A 16,691-nucleotide genomic window follows, 5' to 3' on the forward strand; every position below is an offset into this window, starting at 1 on the left:
CACCGGGCGGAGACCTGTCGTAGCTGTGTAGTTTCTTTATTTGGTGTTTAACGTCGTTTTCAACCACGAAGGTTATATCGCGACGAGGGAAAGGGGGCAGATTGGATAGGGGAAAGGGGGGAGATGGGATAGAGCCACTTGTTAAGTGTTTCTTGTTCACAAAAGCACTAATCAAAAAATTGCTCCAGGGGCTTGCAACGTAGTACAATATATTACCTTACTGGGAGAATGCAAGTTTCCAGTACAAAGGACTAAACATTTCTTACATACTGCTTGACTAAAATCTTTACAAACATTGACTATATTCTATACAAGAACCACTAAACAAGGGTAAAAGGAGAAACATAATCCGTTAGTCGCTTCTTACGACATGCGGGGTGCAGAGAAATAAGGATGTGGAAAAGAAGACTTTTGGTAAGTGAAATAAAGGTGATGGATCCAGTCAGATAGAAATAAGACAACAAGAAAAGAATTGGAAATCTGCAGGGAATAGTAGGGAGAGTTTTCTTGGAAGGAAATATAGGTAAAAGGACTGGTAAGGCAGAAATAAGACAAAAGAAGAGAAGTAAAGGGGTGGGGTAGCTCTGTGGAAACACTCCCGCCGCGTGAAGGCGACCCCATGTGTAGCTGTGCCAACCAGCGCATGACCCGTTGCGCTGCCAGCGAGGCGAAGTTTTTGACTGACAGAGTAAAACCTACACCGGTTGCAGTGAAGCCATCGTCCGTCGTAGCTGTGTAGCTGTGCCAACCAGCGCATAACCCGTTGCGCTGCCAGCGAGGTGAAGTTTTCATGTAGAGGTACCTATCTTATACTGTTCAAAAAAAGAAACGCATAGTTGCTACTTGCCAAATTTGTTTTATTTTTCGAAAAAATTAACAGAAAATCCAATATTTAGATTATTTGTTTGAAATTTGGTATGGACACAGTTGAATGCACACACAGTTCATTTGCATCTTCAAATCAATCAGTCAATCAATACGATTGGGTGCCGAGGCTGTCAAGTCAGTAGGGGGTGTGACTGGCTTGAGCAGCAACAACTGCCCGGCACCTTCTGGGCATGGACTGGATCAGATGCCGGATATCTTGCTGTGGGATGGTGTCCCACTCCTCCTGAAGTGCCTGCAATAGATCGCGGTGATTTGCCGGCGCTTCTTCTCGCCTGCGCACACGTCTGTCCAATTCATCCCAGAGGTGTTCTATCGGGTTCATGTCTGGCGACATGGATGGCCAGGGAAGCACCTGGACATGGTGGTCGGTGAGGAACTGGGTGGTGAGTCGTGCTGTGTGCGGGCGAGCGTTGTCCTGCTGGAATATGGCATCCTGGTCAGCCAGAAGAGGAAGGGCGTGTGGGCGGAGAATTTCCTCCACGTATCGCTGGGCAGTTATGCGCCCTTGGACGTGCACCAGGGTGCTCCTTCCAGCGGTATTGATCGCCCCCCACACCATGACGCCTCCACCACCATGAACGGGTGCCTCATCCACACAGTTGGGCGCGTAACGTTCGTTTACTCTCCGGTAGACCCTCCTCCGACCATCATGTCGCTGGAGCAGGAAGTAGGACTCGTCGCTGAACCACACGTGTCTCCAGTGATTCCGGACGGTCCAGCGAAGGTGCTGGTTGCCCCACTGCACTCGGTTCTGGCGATGGCGGCGGGTGAGCAGAGGTGGCGGAGCCGTATGAAGCGGTCGTGAGCAGCAGTTGTCGCCCTTGGTCTTCCCGCTCGTGGCAAGTCAGCAACGGAGCCAGTGGCTTGAAACCTGACCCACAGTCTACTGATGGTGCTCTGGGACACGTGGAAGTGCCTGGCGATTGCACTTTGACTTTGGCCTGCTTGTAAACGACCCAATGCAATTTGGCGGTCTTCTCTGCTCAATCGGGCCATCTTTCGTCGCTGAATTGTCGTCTGATTTCTTTGTGGCAAACAATCCGCTTTTATGGGTTTTGGAAGACATGGTGAGAGCTCAATATTCCCCGAGTTTCACGAGATTACACTGAAGCATGACGAGTGGTCATGCCAAATGAGCAATTTTGACATTGTAGCCACTGATAACGCATGCGTCACGTGCAGAGCTCACTTGTGGCAATGGACGAAAGGTCGACGACCAGATAAACATTTTCTGCAGTTTGGTGGATATCCTTGTAGCCATATAACTAAATTAACCAAATATTACAAGCTATGCGTTTCTTTTTTTGAACAGTATAGTTTGGTCCGTCGCGATATAACATTGAATGGTTGAAAACGACATTAAACACCAAATAAAGAAAGAAATCTTAGTTTGGAAGAATTACGTCCTCGTATAATCTCTATGGGTACGTAATGTTGTTTTGTTGTTGGAATTCAGGCCCATGTACATCTAAACAGAAGTGTGTTGCTTGTCTTACTGTTTTCCCTTCAGCGCGCGCACCTGTGTGTGTGTGTGTGTGTGACAAAGCTCCAGTAGTGGGTCAGGACCCCCCGCGGGTTAGGGGGAAGAATTTACCCGATGCTCCCCAGTATGTCGTAAGATGCGACTAACGGATTCTGTTTCTCCTTTTACCCTTGTTAAGTGTTTCTTGTATAGAATATAGTCAATGTTTGTAAAGATTTTAGTCAAGCAGTATGTAAGAAATGTTAAGTCCTTTGTACTGGAAACTTGCATTCTCCCAGTAAGGTAATATATTGTACTACGTTGCAAGCCCCTGGAGCAAATTTTTGATTAGTGCTTTTGTGAACAAGAAACAATTAACAAGTGGCTCTATCCCATCTCCCTCCCCCCCCCCCCCCCTTTCCCCGTCGCGATATAACCTTCGTGGTTGAAAACGACGTTAAACACCAAATAAAGAAAGAAAGAAACTCTTTATTACAGCATCGCAGCATTTTGTCGGGTTTTGATTTGATATTCGAGGTTTATATGACTGACCACTCATGTTTTCTTGGTTTTTTTCAACCGTAGCACTGAGTTGCTTCCCTTAAACCGAAGTCCTCCAAAGCTGGGTATTGTAAATGCGACGTTGACGAAACCAGCCTACAACATTATTGGGATTATACCTAAAAAAACAAGAGGCGAAGCCTTCAAGGCTCACGTAAGAAATCGACAAACAGTAACACAAACTCAATCACTCCGTCACACATACACACACACACACACACACACACACACACACACACACACACACACACACACACACACACACACACACACACACACACAGTAAGCACAGGTGAAACTGTGCAAGAAAGCGAGACCCTGGATCTGCCAAGTAGTCTCGGCCCGCTCACAATAACAATGACCGAGACTTTCAGTAATTCCTTTGCGTGACGTCTAACCCTCTTACGTCATAATGTGACGTCTTCAAATAGTTTCTATCACACACGTCAAACACTTTTGACCGAGACTGACGTAATCCATAGACTCGGAAATGTTAAAGTTTCTATCACACACACACACACACACACACACACACACACACACGCACGCACGCACGCACAGACAGACAAAGTTTATCATCGCATAGGCTACACTTACGTGAGCCAAAAAGGCCCTCAGATCACTTCAAAATATTGGAAAAGGTGAGTGGAATAGGAGGTAGGGGAGAGAGAACGAATGGGGATCGTGACACAGTGCTTTTAGTTATGCGCTATAGAAATCTCCTTAATAAATAAATAAATACTGGTTTAGAAAGAGAGTTAAGGAAGGGGGTTGAATTATGCTACCGGATCAGAAAACTTGCATTCATTTTTCTGTGTCATCTGTCGTTCATGGTGTTGATTAAAAAAAGTGCACTCAAGAAAGTGTTCACGTTGAAAAACAACAACACGATGTTCCTTTCAATCCTTACAGGAGAACCCCAACATTTCATAAACGGGCCACTCCAACATACACTGACCTATTGGCTAACACCACTGGACCTTGACTAAACGATCAAAGCGCCGATCGATCGAAGGCCACGCCTGGGTGCGTCTTTCCAAATCTTCTGTTTCGCCTGTGGTACATGATGTCGATTAGACAAAAAGTTCACTCGTATGTCAAAATGTTCATTTTTGTTAAACCACGATGTCCCTTTCAACCCTTACATGACCACACACATTGCAAATCATAGTAGTAGAATGACAATAGGGAGTAAGATGATACTTCGATCGATCGGTGCTTTGATAAAGAAACGCTTTGATCTGAACGATCACACGAACATGCTCCACAAAACTTACGCAAAAAAACAACTACACATTTACAGCAAATTATTGCGATATGTACATTAGTAGTTAATACTTGACTATAATCACCATACCGATTTATCACTTTTTCACACGTTTTTATACCGACGTATTTTCTTTCATTATTTCGACACAGACATTGTACTAGATTCTCTGTTCTCTTCTTTTCTTTTTACAGTCACATTCTGCCTCTATTATTATGGACACCTCACTTAAAAAAAAACCACCTTCTGTTGTCAGTTTCATATTATTTCTTCTAAAATGTGCCCGTCAAATCTACCGACATGCAATGTTCCAACCCTCCTGGCTGGTCCCAAAATGGTTTCCTTTCACCACGGGTAAAAATGTATACAGTAATACCGACGTTTCAAATACTCTGCAACACATGTATCTCAAATACAACACGTGTCCGTACATTACCGCTTCTTTTATTTAAATACAACTTCGGCCCCTGTTGATTTTAATCAACCAAATTTCTTGTGAGTGTTGTGTTCCGTTAATGAGTGCAGTATGGTATTCGACATTCTTCACTTGTGATCATGACCTACCACTCCTGTATTCCTGACTTTCAACCGCATCGCTGAGTTGCCTCCCTTTAACCAGAGGCTGGTTGTTGTGACCTTGAACGGAGTACTGTAACAAGCTTCGGCAAGGGTCACCAGTCGACAGAGGCAAGTTCAAAGATCAGCTCCGAACAGTGCTGCAAGAAGTGTCTGTGCTCAGAAACGTTACAAGGTTCTACCTCAGTTGACAGCGATGACTATTCGCTACGCATATTCGTTGTCTCTGGGTATGATTCGGGACTTTTGCTTGTGCTGAGACTGACATTCGGAAGAACTGTGTTAATTTGCTTTGCACACTGAACAAACGGACAATACAAAAACTGACGCGGAACTTCCCATGTCGGGTGAGGGATGAAAACCGTGAACCATCCCCATGATGTGTACATTATAACGCTTTTCTTGCCATCGACATTGTTTCCTTCTCCCCCAACCTCCCCATCGCAATGAACTATCATGTTTTTGGCGATTAAACGTTCTGACTGACTTCTGAATGCATGTGATCGTTGCGACGTTGAAGTTACCAGCCGCACACAATAATTTACAACATATCGCCGTTTAAACTGCCTTTTCTTTCATTCTGTTTACAGAACATATCAAAGGGAGACGACAAAAATGAGATAAAACTACACATCAACAGAAAGCTACAAACCAAGTTCGTCACGCTTTATTTCCATGTTCAGTTAATTGCCACCGTTTGAATTCCATCTTGTGAACCTGGACAGAAAATACGTTACATGCAGTGGTTTTGAGTTTGAAAACTAACAAGGCATGATAGCAGATACCAAAGGGGAGCGTAATGGTCAGCTGTAACGCCCATTGAGAGTAATAATAAACACGATAGGTATAAACATTATGTTGCTATTTTGCAATACTTCGAGTTGTTATATTAAGTAATCATTAATTAACCCGGATTTTTACAGAATAAGTGTGTATAAGGAGAATAACACACACACACACACGTACACACACACACACACACACACACACACACACACACACACACACACACACACACACACACACACTCTGTGGGTGTGTGCGTGCGTATGTACATGTGTGTGTGTGTTTGTGTGGGTGTGTGTCTGTTTGTATAAGAGAGAAAGAGAGAGAGAGTGGGTGGGTGGGTGTGTGTTTGTGCGTAAGTGTATGTGTGTGTGTATGTGTGTTTGTTTGTAAAGGTGTGTATGTCCGTCTGTCTATATGTGCGTATGGGGGGGGGTGTTTTGTGTGTATGAAGTGTGTGTGTGTGAGAGTGAGTGAGTGCGTGTGTGTATGTGTGTACGTGTGTAACTTGGGGTGTGTGTGTGTGTGTGTGAGTGTTTGTGTGTGTGTGTGTGTGTTTGAGAGAGAGAGAGAGAGTCGGAGTCGGAAATTTTATTTGTTAGGCCTCCGGCCCATAACAAGACTGGTGACACATATTACAAGCGAACAATGTTTAAAATAAGCAGAAAAAGCAACAATATGGACCTGCATCTTGCAACTGTGCATTTTCCAGAGAATCAGTGCGAAATCGTAGTGCTTTGTAAATATACGTTGCTAATTGTCTTACCACTTGGCCATTTGTTGAGGATAGTAATTGGCACATTCTAAACATGGATGGGTTCCGATAATACTTTGAGGCTATTAATTCAACTCTGATCTCATTATATGCGGGACAAACAAGTAAAAAATGTACTTCCGTCTCCAGTGTATCATCTGAGCACAAAGGGAAAAATCTGTCTGCGTTATTCACATTGGGTTTATACTGTAAATAGTGGTTGTTTAAGGGTGACATACCAAATCTGAAACGTGCTAACATTCTCCTCAAATGAACATTTCTTATCTGATACAAATAACCACTCATACACAAGGACTGCTTAAAATAACGAATACAGATTATAAAACACGTGTGATTCAAGGGAACTATGCCAATCCTGTCTAAAGCAATCGACAAATCTTTGGCGAAATTCTCTTACAAACGTGGAAATATCACCAACACCTTGTGCTTCCCACACTTCACCAAATCCATACTTGTACAAAACATTACGAACGTTACAAGCCTATGTCGTGTAATTTTGCCTTTGTATAGACAGTAACATATTATACACTTTCTTGGGGTACCTGTTGCCATCCATCCGAGTTAATCGAAGCCAAAACTTCATACACTTTATGTGCGTTACCACAAACAGAGGATAACGTCCTGTTTCACCGTAAACTATATGCCTTGGTGACTTCGAATGGACACCGACAAACCTTTTAATGGCAGACAAATGTACTCTTTCAACAATTTGTTGATCAGCAGAGAGTCCCCAGATCTCCGAACCGTACGTCAAGATTGGTTGTATTTGACTGTCAAACAGGATCAGGAGAATATTCCCCAATACTCCAAAGAAGTTTGAGGATAGCTGATACTCCCTTTCTCGCGCGATCAGCAAGGTCGTTTAGAGTGTGGGAAAAAGATATTCTTGTGGACAAATAGACTCCTAAATATTTATACATGTTTACGACTTTCACTTCACTATCACCAAAATACGTGTGTAACTTGGGGTATGTGTGTGTGTGTGTACTTGGGGTATGTGTGTGTGTGTGTGTGTGTGTGTGTGTTCGTGTGTGTGCTTGAGAGAGAGAGAGAGAGGTTTGTCTTTAGCTGGGGTATGCAGTGCCTTGGCGTTGCACATCTACTTAATAATAATTATAAAATAATAATAATAATACGAGAATTTATAACGCGCACATATCTCACCACAAGGCGCACTCATATACATTCTTTCGCATTAACAGCTCATGCACACTCATATACACTTACGCATAAATTACATGAAGATGACAAGGCAACAACACAAACAGAGACACGGCACTCAAAAGCAAGCATGGCTGATCAAACTGTGTGTTAAAGTCGCCTATGAAGACGACGTTTGAGGTGTGGTGATGTGGTGTTCAAGCAATTCTTCAGCTTCTGTGAGGAATGTGAATTTGTTTTTGGTGTTGGGGGGAGGACGGTAGATGCATCACATTCTTCCGTGCAGGCAATAGAGGCGGGCAGGGATATTTGTAACCAGAGAGAGAGAGAGAGAGAGAGAGAGAGAGAGATTGAGATCGCAAAACAGAGACAGAGGGGGGGATCTTTTGCTATCGCTCTCTCGAGTGATAGGGAGAATGAAAGGTATATATAGAGTTCAAGCTAACACGAGAGGGATATATGCACAACGAATTTATTCAATTCAACGATTCAATCAAAAACGCAGTTTCATTGTAATTTCCCTTGAATTGGACAGTTTGATACGACGCAAACCCAGGGAAAAATAGAGTAAAATGTATTACCTACTCCTATTTCTTTATCAAAGTCGAAGCGGTATTTTTTGTTTTTGTATTTTACATTGACATACTCCAGTTTCCAAGTGCTTCCAAAACTCCCTTCATAGTTGATGTTCTCATTAGATATTTGTATCTCATTTAGGTCGCCAACATCAGGTATGGTCAAAGGGAAACAGTCGTTATTTCCACTCTCAAAGTCGTCGTGATTCTCGGTGTCCAGCTTGTAATCTTGAGTCATGCACCAGCTCCCGATGAATTTTATTGCGACATCCCCGTTCGTTCCTGAAAAGTAGTCGTCGCTTGTCTGTGTGCATACACGGATATTCTCGTACCCAACGTCATTGTTGTCGCTACAGTTGCCCCTCTCTGGAGTAGACTGTTGGTAAGTTGAAACTTGTTCTTTTATGGAGTGAGGAGAAAGGTAGTCTGCCTTTCGCTGGCAACAGTAAAACACAGCAAGTTCATTTTTGTCAAAATGAGAATTTTTTTTGGACATAACGAGTATGAGTGACAAACCTGCTGGATTAGTATTATCTGCAGACGTCAAATCTAAACTGTGCCAACAAATTATTGCACCCATTTTCGTACCCCAAGCATTCATTCCGTGTCAATTCATTCAAACTTTCTGTGCCCTTCAAGGCTCCCCACTTGGCTATCTAGCTCACTTATTGGATTAAAGGCACAGTAAGCCTCCCGTAAACCATCACAGAGCTCTCCGAGCGTCTACATACAGTACAAGCATACTTCCATTTGAACGCTCACCGAACGGGAACATCCTGGCAGCTTTCTGTCGAGCGTGAGAAATTTTCAAAGAATTTATTTTCGTGGACTTAGCCTTTAACAACAATGGCGCCTCGTTTTGGTGCTGGACGGCTGTTATGAATATTCAACTTACCGGAAATCACGCCCGGACAGTAAGCCTCCCGTAAACCATCACAGATACTGTCAGGCTTTTACACACAGTACAAACACCCTTCCATTTGAACGCTCACCAAACGGGAACATCCTAGGTGCCTTACGTAAAGAGCGAGCAATTTTTAAAGAATTAATTTTGCAGATTGTCAAAAATGAGTTACTTCCCTTCGGGTCTCATTCAGAAAAGCCCGGAAGCAGGGTCACGCAAGGGTCGTAGCAGACGACAGTTTATCAGTACATGTCGCCGTTCCTCTCAACAGTCAAAAGCTATCGCTAGAGTTCTTGTGAACCACAGCCGTTTGTTTCGTGCATAAAAACGTGCTATTGTAGATAACCTCACATCGAGTGCATTCAAATGACTAACTGACGACTACATTGTGAAAAAGGGAAACTGGATCACACGGATTCACGATGGCTCAGGGGTAAGATAAACCACGCAAAAATAAATTCTTTGAAATTGTTCGCTCTTTACAGAGGGCACCTAGGATGTTCTCAATCGGTGAGTTTTTAAATGAAAGGGTGTTTGTACTGTGTGTAAAAGCCTGACCGTATCTGTGATGGTTTACGGGAGGCTTACTGTGCCTTTAAACATGTAATTAACAGGGGTTACGTGAACGCCGTCCAAACAAGGGTATCCCCAAATTCAACCCGACAAAAACGTAAAGTATCAATGCACAAAATTGACAAAAATTCAGAAAAGGGACAACTTAGCAACTTCTTCATACAAGGGGAAAGCTAAGTCAGAATAGAACGAAGAATAACAGAAATTATAAGCTGTACACGATGATGATGGAGTCTCCCGTGCCATTGTGATAGACACGTTGATGAATTCGGGGGTTATGAATGGACAGTCTCAGGCTGTCCTATGTCAACGTTAATTCCATATTTCTACGGAAGTCGTTCAATAGCCTTAATAATAGGCTACGACAACAAAACTCGATGTGGTTCCGGTTCAACTCGAGCAGACGATCTTTCCGGCCTCGTTAACTCTCATTCAATCAAAAACATGCAATGCTTGCCAACTGTGAAGATGATGATGATTGATTACCCGGATCTGCTTACTTTGCGACAAAACATGACATAGATGTACAATGTATAGCCTACCCATGTACCGGTGTAACACGAGAAAATTACTCCCACAAGATTTTTACTCTGGAGTAAACATTTCGTACGAAAAACTTACTCCCTTTACGAAAAAAGCACTCCCCCATTGCACGAGAAAATTACTCCCCAAGACAGGTGAGTTCCGAAGAATACCCTTGTGCACAACATAATCAGTCCCTGAACTAAGAAAGTGTCGAGCGCAAGGGACGTTACCGCTTTGTCAAGTCTGTGAGTCGCGTGCGTGCGTGTTTACCTCGCTTTGAAAAGGGCTTTTTGTCATTCAAAATTAAAGGAAGAAAAAAACAAACACGAAATGATGAACTTTTTCGCTCTTCCGCTTTATTAAATTGTTTTTGTTTTACTTACAGGCGAAAAACCTCAAACTTGATGTGTTGTTGAGCACAAATTACGCTGTGGTGTCCGGCCGCCTGAGGGCAGTAGTGTTGTGCACATTACGCATGCGTGAAGAAAGTGTGTCTGCTCTTGTCAAAAACCAACCGCATCAAAGCAAGCACGTGCAAGCTAATAACCCAATATCCAGGTCAGAATAGCAATGAAAACGCAATCGTAAATTTCGCGTAGCGATAGGGTCCGATATTTTGACCAACAAGTATAGTTATACGCAGAGGTGTATGGCGTATTGTACTTGTTCTCGTCCAAATACCGAACCCTATGACCACATTGAAAACACAATAGTTAGAGCACTAAAGAAACAAGTCGCGTAAGGCGAAAATACAACATTTAGTCAAGCTGTCGAACTCACAGAATGAAACTGAACGCAATGCAATTTTTCAGCAAGACCGTATACTCGTAGCATCGTCAGTCCAACGCTCATGGCAAAGGCAATGAAATTGACAAGAAGAGCGGGGTAGTAGTTGCGCTGAGAAGGATAGCACGCTTTTCTGTACCTCTCTTCGTTTTAACTTTCTGAGCGTGTTTTTAATCCAAATATATCATATCTATATGTTTTTGGAATCAGAACACGACAAGAAATAAGATGAAAGTGTTTTTAAATTGATTTCGACAATTTAATTTTGATCATAGTTTTTATGTTTTTAATTTTCAGAGCTTGTTTCTAATCCAAATATAACATATTTATATCTTTTTGGAATCAGAAAATGATGAAGCATAAGATGAACGTAAATTTGGATCGTTTTATACATTTTGTTATATTTTTTTTTACAATTTTCAGATTTTTAATGACCAAAGTCATTAATTAATTTTTAAGCCACCAAGCTGAAATGCAATACTGAAGTCCGGCCTTCGTCAAAGATTGCTTGGCCAAAATTTCAATCAATTTGATTGAAAAATGAGGGTGTGACAGTGCCGCCTCAACTTTTACAAAAAGCCGGATATGACTTCATCAAAGGTATTTATCGAAAAAAAGAAAAAATGTCCGGGGATATCATTCCCAGGAACTCTCATATAAAATTTCATAAAGATCGGTCCAGTTGTTTGGTCCGAATCGCTCTACACACACACACACACACACACACACATACACCACGACCCTCGTCTCGATTCCCCCTAAACACCCGTTAAACCCGGGACAAATCAAACAAAGCAACACAACTTGACAAGCCGCCAGTACTAAGAACCAGACCCCCCCCCCCCCCTTCATCCTCCACACCCTCCATCAAGTTTGAGGAACACCGCTCGTCCCTCTTTCACCTTTACGAAAGCATTGTGTAAGACAATGACGCACCCTGCTACTCTGTCTCTCGTTAGAGTGTTCACCAATCTCCTGTAAAGAGTGCTTCATTACATTTTGTGACCATGCAACTGGACCAGATTTTGTTTTCATTTTTGAAAGAGGATCAAGGTTTTTTTAAATAAAAATGTGAAGTAACTATTGTGAAAAGACATGGGCTTTTTGGGACCCGCTTCAATTTACTGCGAAAGACAGGCATGGACACTGAGAAAGGTAACAATTGTATCGGTCCCCCATAGCCAATGAGGTTGAAGGGGCGTTAACATACAACAACCTGTTGATCAGCCTGTTGATGAACCTGTTGATCAGCCTGTTGATGAACCTGTTGATCAACCTGTTGTACTGACAGGAAAGCCCCGTCCATGAGTGTGGCGATCAGTAAGACGAGAAGAATCCCGGCTGCCATGGTCAGCTTGCTCTGTTTGTGATGTTGTTACGAGGGTGGTCCTGCAAAGTTGTTGGTACAAGGGTCGTTCTGCAAAGTTGTGTACAAAGTATAAATATATATGCATGTTGCACGAGCAATATCTTTATTTTCTGATAGTGTTGTTACGAGGGTGGTGCTGGAAATTGGTGCTTAAGTGGTAGTCGTTATACGCGAGTGATATCTTTATTTCCCGAATTGGTATGAATTGTACAACTACTGAAACCCTTTTTCGGTTTGGTGAATTCACAACAGATCTGCACGCCAAATTCAGACATTTTCTATGAATATGTAGAAATTGCCAAATAATGTGTTTTACGTTTGTTCCCGTTCAGTAAATTTAACCTGGCATGTCACATTCAGAAAATTAAATATGTCGCAGAAATTTCAGTAATTTTGTTTAAATTTCGAGTGGAACAGTATTCTAATTTTCAAATTACTAACATTTTCAGGAATAAACAAAATTCTTTCTTTCTTTCTTTATTTGGTGTTTAACGTCGTTTTCAACCATTCAAGGTTATATCGCGACGGGGAAAGGGGGGAGATGGGTTAGAGCCACTTGTCCATTGTTTCTTGTTCACAAAAGCACTAATCAAAAAATTGCTCCAGGGGCTTGCAACGTATTACAATATATGACCTTACTGGGAGAATGCAAGTTTCCAGTACAAAGCACTTAACATTTCTTACATACTGCTTGACTAAAATCTTTACAAAAATTGACTATATTCTATACAAGAAACACTTAACAAGGGTAAAAGGAGAAACAGAATCCGTCAGTCGCCTCTTACGACATGCTGGGAAGCATCGGGTAAATTCTTCCCCCTAACCCGCGGGGGGTAATAAACAAAATAACAACATTATTTTTAAACATTTCTATAATGCAAACAAGAAAGACGAGGTGTTGTTTAAAAAGAGGACTTGAGAACAGCTTGTTGAAAGAACGAAGCTAGTTTGTATGGAGGACACACACGCACTTACCACGTCTGTTGGTCAAGAGACAACTTCTTGTAGCTCGCTCAGTCGACACTGTATCATGATCAGTTTTCAGCGGCTTATATTCTACTCAAAACAACGTAAGGGCCAACCTGGAATTCGTGATTTCTAACCTTTAATGTGGATCAGGGAAAAAATACAATTATTTTTCACATTGAAGTGGTCTGGGATTATGCTGAACTTTCAGAGTTTGTATTACGCGCCGCCTGTGTTCAGCCATATGCTCTTAACTTGTGGGACACGAACTGTCAGCCACGAGTCAAGAGATTCTTGCGCAGCTCGCAACATAGGAGCTGTGTCACTCATGCATTAACGTCATCAAGTTAAGACTACTCCCTACCCCCAACCGTTCTTTCTACAAAAGTGGTGAAACAGCAAAAGTGTAATGAAAAAAATCGTATTCTGTTATGTGAGTGTACGGTGCTGGAGCGGAGAGGTGAATATAACTCATCTTGTGCTTGGAATACTGAAGTGTGGACAAAAATAACAAAACGAGAATATTCACCACTAAGAAATAGTTTTATTTTTCTCACGCCGTCACAATATTGCTCACTTTGCAATTTTCTCTTCGTCTATTCAAAACGTCATTTTGACTCGGTACAAAAGTTCAACAAAAACTTCACCTCTGAATTTAATTGTCAACTACTTGACTCCAGAAAGAATGTTTTATATTCTGCCGCCTACCGAATTTTGCCAGCTTTTTCAGGAATGTTCAATCAAAGCGCCCTTCCGAGTTGGTACAAAAGTTCAACAGATACTTAACACTATGAATTTAATTCAAAAACTTTTGACCCAACAAAAGAATGTTTCATATTCTTCAACCTACCAAATGTTACCTATCTTTCAAAACGTTTTCAATGCAACCGTCCTATATACTTTTTTTTTCTCTCAAAAGAATAAAACAAAAACCGAAAAAACTCACAACAAAACGATAAATTTATTTATCGATCGCTCGACCAAAAACAGAACGTTTCATGCCCCCCCCCGGCTACTGAATGCTGGAGAATGTTTTCAACAAAACCGCACTTGTGGCTCATTGCACATTACGTGTGTCTATTTTTTTTCTTGAAATTGTAGGAGATTGTGTTTTCTTCTCAATAATAGTTACGCATTGCTTTCGAAGAAACGATAAGACCACTTTAAAATCATTTCGTACGTACGATATTTCCCAGTCTGTGAATTAAGTGAGAGAACCCAAATTGTAAGTTCGTTGACAATATGTCAACAAGTGAACTCCGCTCATTTCATTCAACACCATTCGGCACACAACCATAACACAACCAGCCAACTTCGTTTATAAACAGATGTGTTTATGTGGAGGTACCTATCTTAGTTTGGAAGAATTACGTCCTCGTATAATCTCTATGGGTACGTAATGTTGTTTTGTTGTTGGAATTCAGGCCCATGTACATCTAAACAGAAGTGTGTTGCTTGTCTTACTGTTTTCCCTTCAGCGCGCGCACCTGTGTGTGTGTGTGTGTGTGTGTGTGTGTGTGTGTGTGTGTGTGTGTGTGTGTGCGTGTTTGTGTGTGTGTGTGTGTGTTTTGTTGATACTGATTTTTTTTTTACAGAACAGTAACTTTTTGACAGGGACAAGTACTCTTGATTTATTGCGCTGGGGCGCCACAACATGATCAATTTGTTGCTTTCTTATAGACGTATCATCGATAGGTCAAAGTTAGAACTCATTTAAGAGTTGCTGTTCAGAGACAGGCTAAACTTCTTCTTCTTTTTTTTTTGTGGGGGGGGGGGGGGGGGGGGGGTGAGAGAAAATATTGAAAAATATTTGTCAAATAGGAGGTAGGGGGAGAGAACGAATGGATATCTTGGTGACAGATTTGGGAAAAGGATAGGCAAAAACTGGGGACCATGTTGACAGGGGCGGGTGGGGGCGGAAGGGGGATAGAGATTGTTTGCCTGAGTTTGGAGTATTAATATTATATACTGGTTTATTCTCGGCAGTCGGCCAGATTTTGATCTCAGCCATGACATATACATTCTAGAGTTCCTTCCCCTTTTTGCGTGTTTCCCCTCCATTTTCTTTCAAACCCTGTTCGTTCCGTGTTGCGTCTGCTTTTTGTTGTCTTTTGTGTTCTTTTTCTGATGAAGGTTCCAGAAGCGAAAATTCGTAATCGTCTTGTGTCGTCTTTGTATCGGTGAGTACAGTAATCCTTTGTTTTTTTAACTTTTTTCTATATACATTCTTATTTTATTGTGTTTTAAATTGTCTACCAATGCAGTCTTCTGCCTCCATTGAGTCATTGTCTCTTCATACTCTTTATTACAGCATCGCAGCATTTTGTCGGGTTTTGATTTGATATTCGAGGTTTGTATGACCGACCACGCATGTTTTCTTGGGTTTTTTTTCAACCGCAGCACTGAGTTGCTTCCCTTAAACCGAAGTCCTCCAAAGCTGGGCCTTGTAAATTTGTTTGTTTGTTTGTTTGCTTAACGCCCAGCCGACCACGAAGGGCCATATCAGGGCGGTGCTGCTTTGACATATAACGTGCGCCACACACAAGACAGAAGTCGCAGCACAGGCTTCATGTCTCACCCAGTCACATTATTCTGACACCGGACCAACCAGTCCTAGCACTAACCCCATAATGCCAGACGCCAGGCGGAGCAGCCACTAGAATGGGCCTTGTAAATGCGACGTTGACGAAACCAGCCTACAACATTATTGGGATTATACCTAAAAAGAAAAAGGCCCTCAGATCACTTCAAAATATTGGAAAAGGTGAGTGGAATAGGAGGTAGGGGAGAGAGAACGAATGGGGATCGTGGCATAGTGCTTTTAGTTATGCGCTATAGAAATCTCCTTAATAAATAAATAAATACTGGTTTAGAAAGAGAGTTAAGGAAGGGGGTTGAATTATGCTACCGGATCAGAAAACTTGCATTCATTTTTCTGTGTCATCTGTCGTTCATGGTGTTGATTAAAAAAAGTGCACTCAAGAAAGTGTTCACGTTGAAAAACAACAACACGATGTTCCTTTCAATCCTTACAGGAGAACCCCAACATTTCATAAACGGGCCACTCCAACATACACTGACCTATTGGCTAACACCACTGGACCTTGACTAAACGATCAAAGCGCCGATCGATCGAAGGCCACGCCTGGGTGCGTCTTTCCAAATCTTCTGTTTCGCCTGTGGTACATGATGTCGATTAGACAAAAAGTTCACTCGTATGTCAAAATGTTCATTTTTGTTAAACCACGATGTCCCTTTCAACCCTTACATGACCACACACATTGTAAATCATAGTAGTAGAATGACAATGGGGAGTAAGATGATACTTCGATCGATCGGTGCTTTGATAAAGAAACGCTTTGATCTGAACGATCACACGAACATGCTCCCACAGCCGCTGTGCGCCTCGCTCATAAAGTTACATAACCTGACCCCTATGACCGCCAACTCAGCCGTCTACTCTCTTCAGCGACGGCTTAACTTCAGAGACATCACCACTAACCCCAAGTAAACTAAC

At 42.1% G+C, this 16,691-nt stretch overlaps 1 long non-coding RNA gene across 1 annotated transcript; it reads right to left on the bottom strand.

The window, feature by feature from the left end:
• Positions 1–7,932: 7,932 nt before the first annotated feature.
• On the bottom strand, positions 7,933–13,301 carry LOC138974933 (uncharacterized). Its single transcript, XR_011458453.1, has 3 exons — positions 13,184–13,301; positions 12,056–12,256; positions 7,933–8,487 (listed from the first exon to the last, which is right to left on the bottom strand). It is a non-coding gene; the product is annotated as an uncharacterized lncRNA (long non-coding RNA).
• Between the last annotated feature and the right edge of the window lie 3,390 nt (positions 13,302–16,691).

The sequence above is a fragment of the Littorina saxatilis genome, linkage group LG8, assembly GCF_037325665.1.
Source record: "Littorina saxatilis isolate snail1 linkage group LG8, US_GU_Lsax_2.0, whole genome shotgun sequence".
NCBI lineage: Eukaryota > Metazoa > Mollusca > Gastropoda > Littorinimorpha > Littorinidae > Littorina > Littorina saxatilis.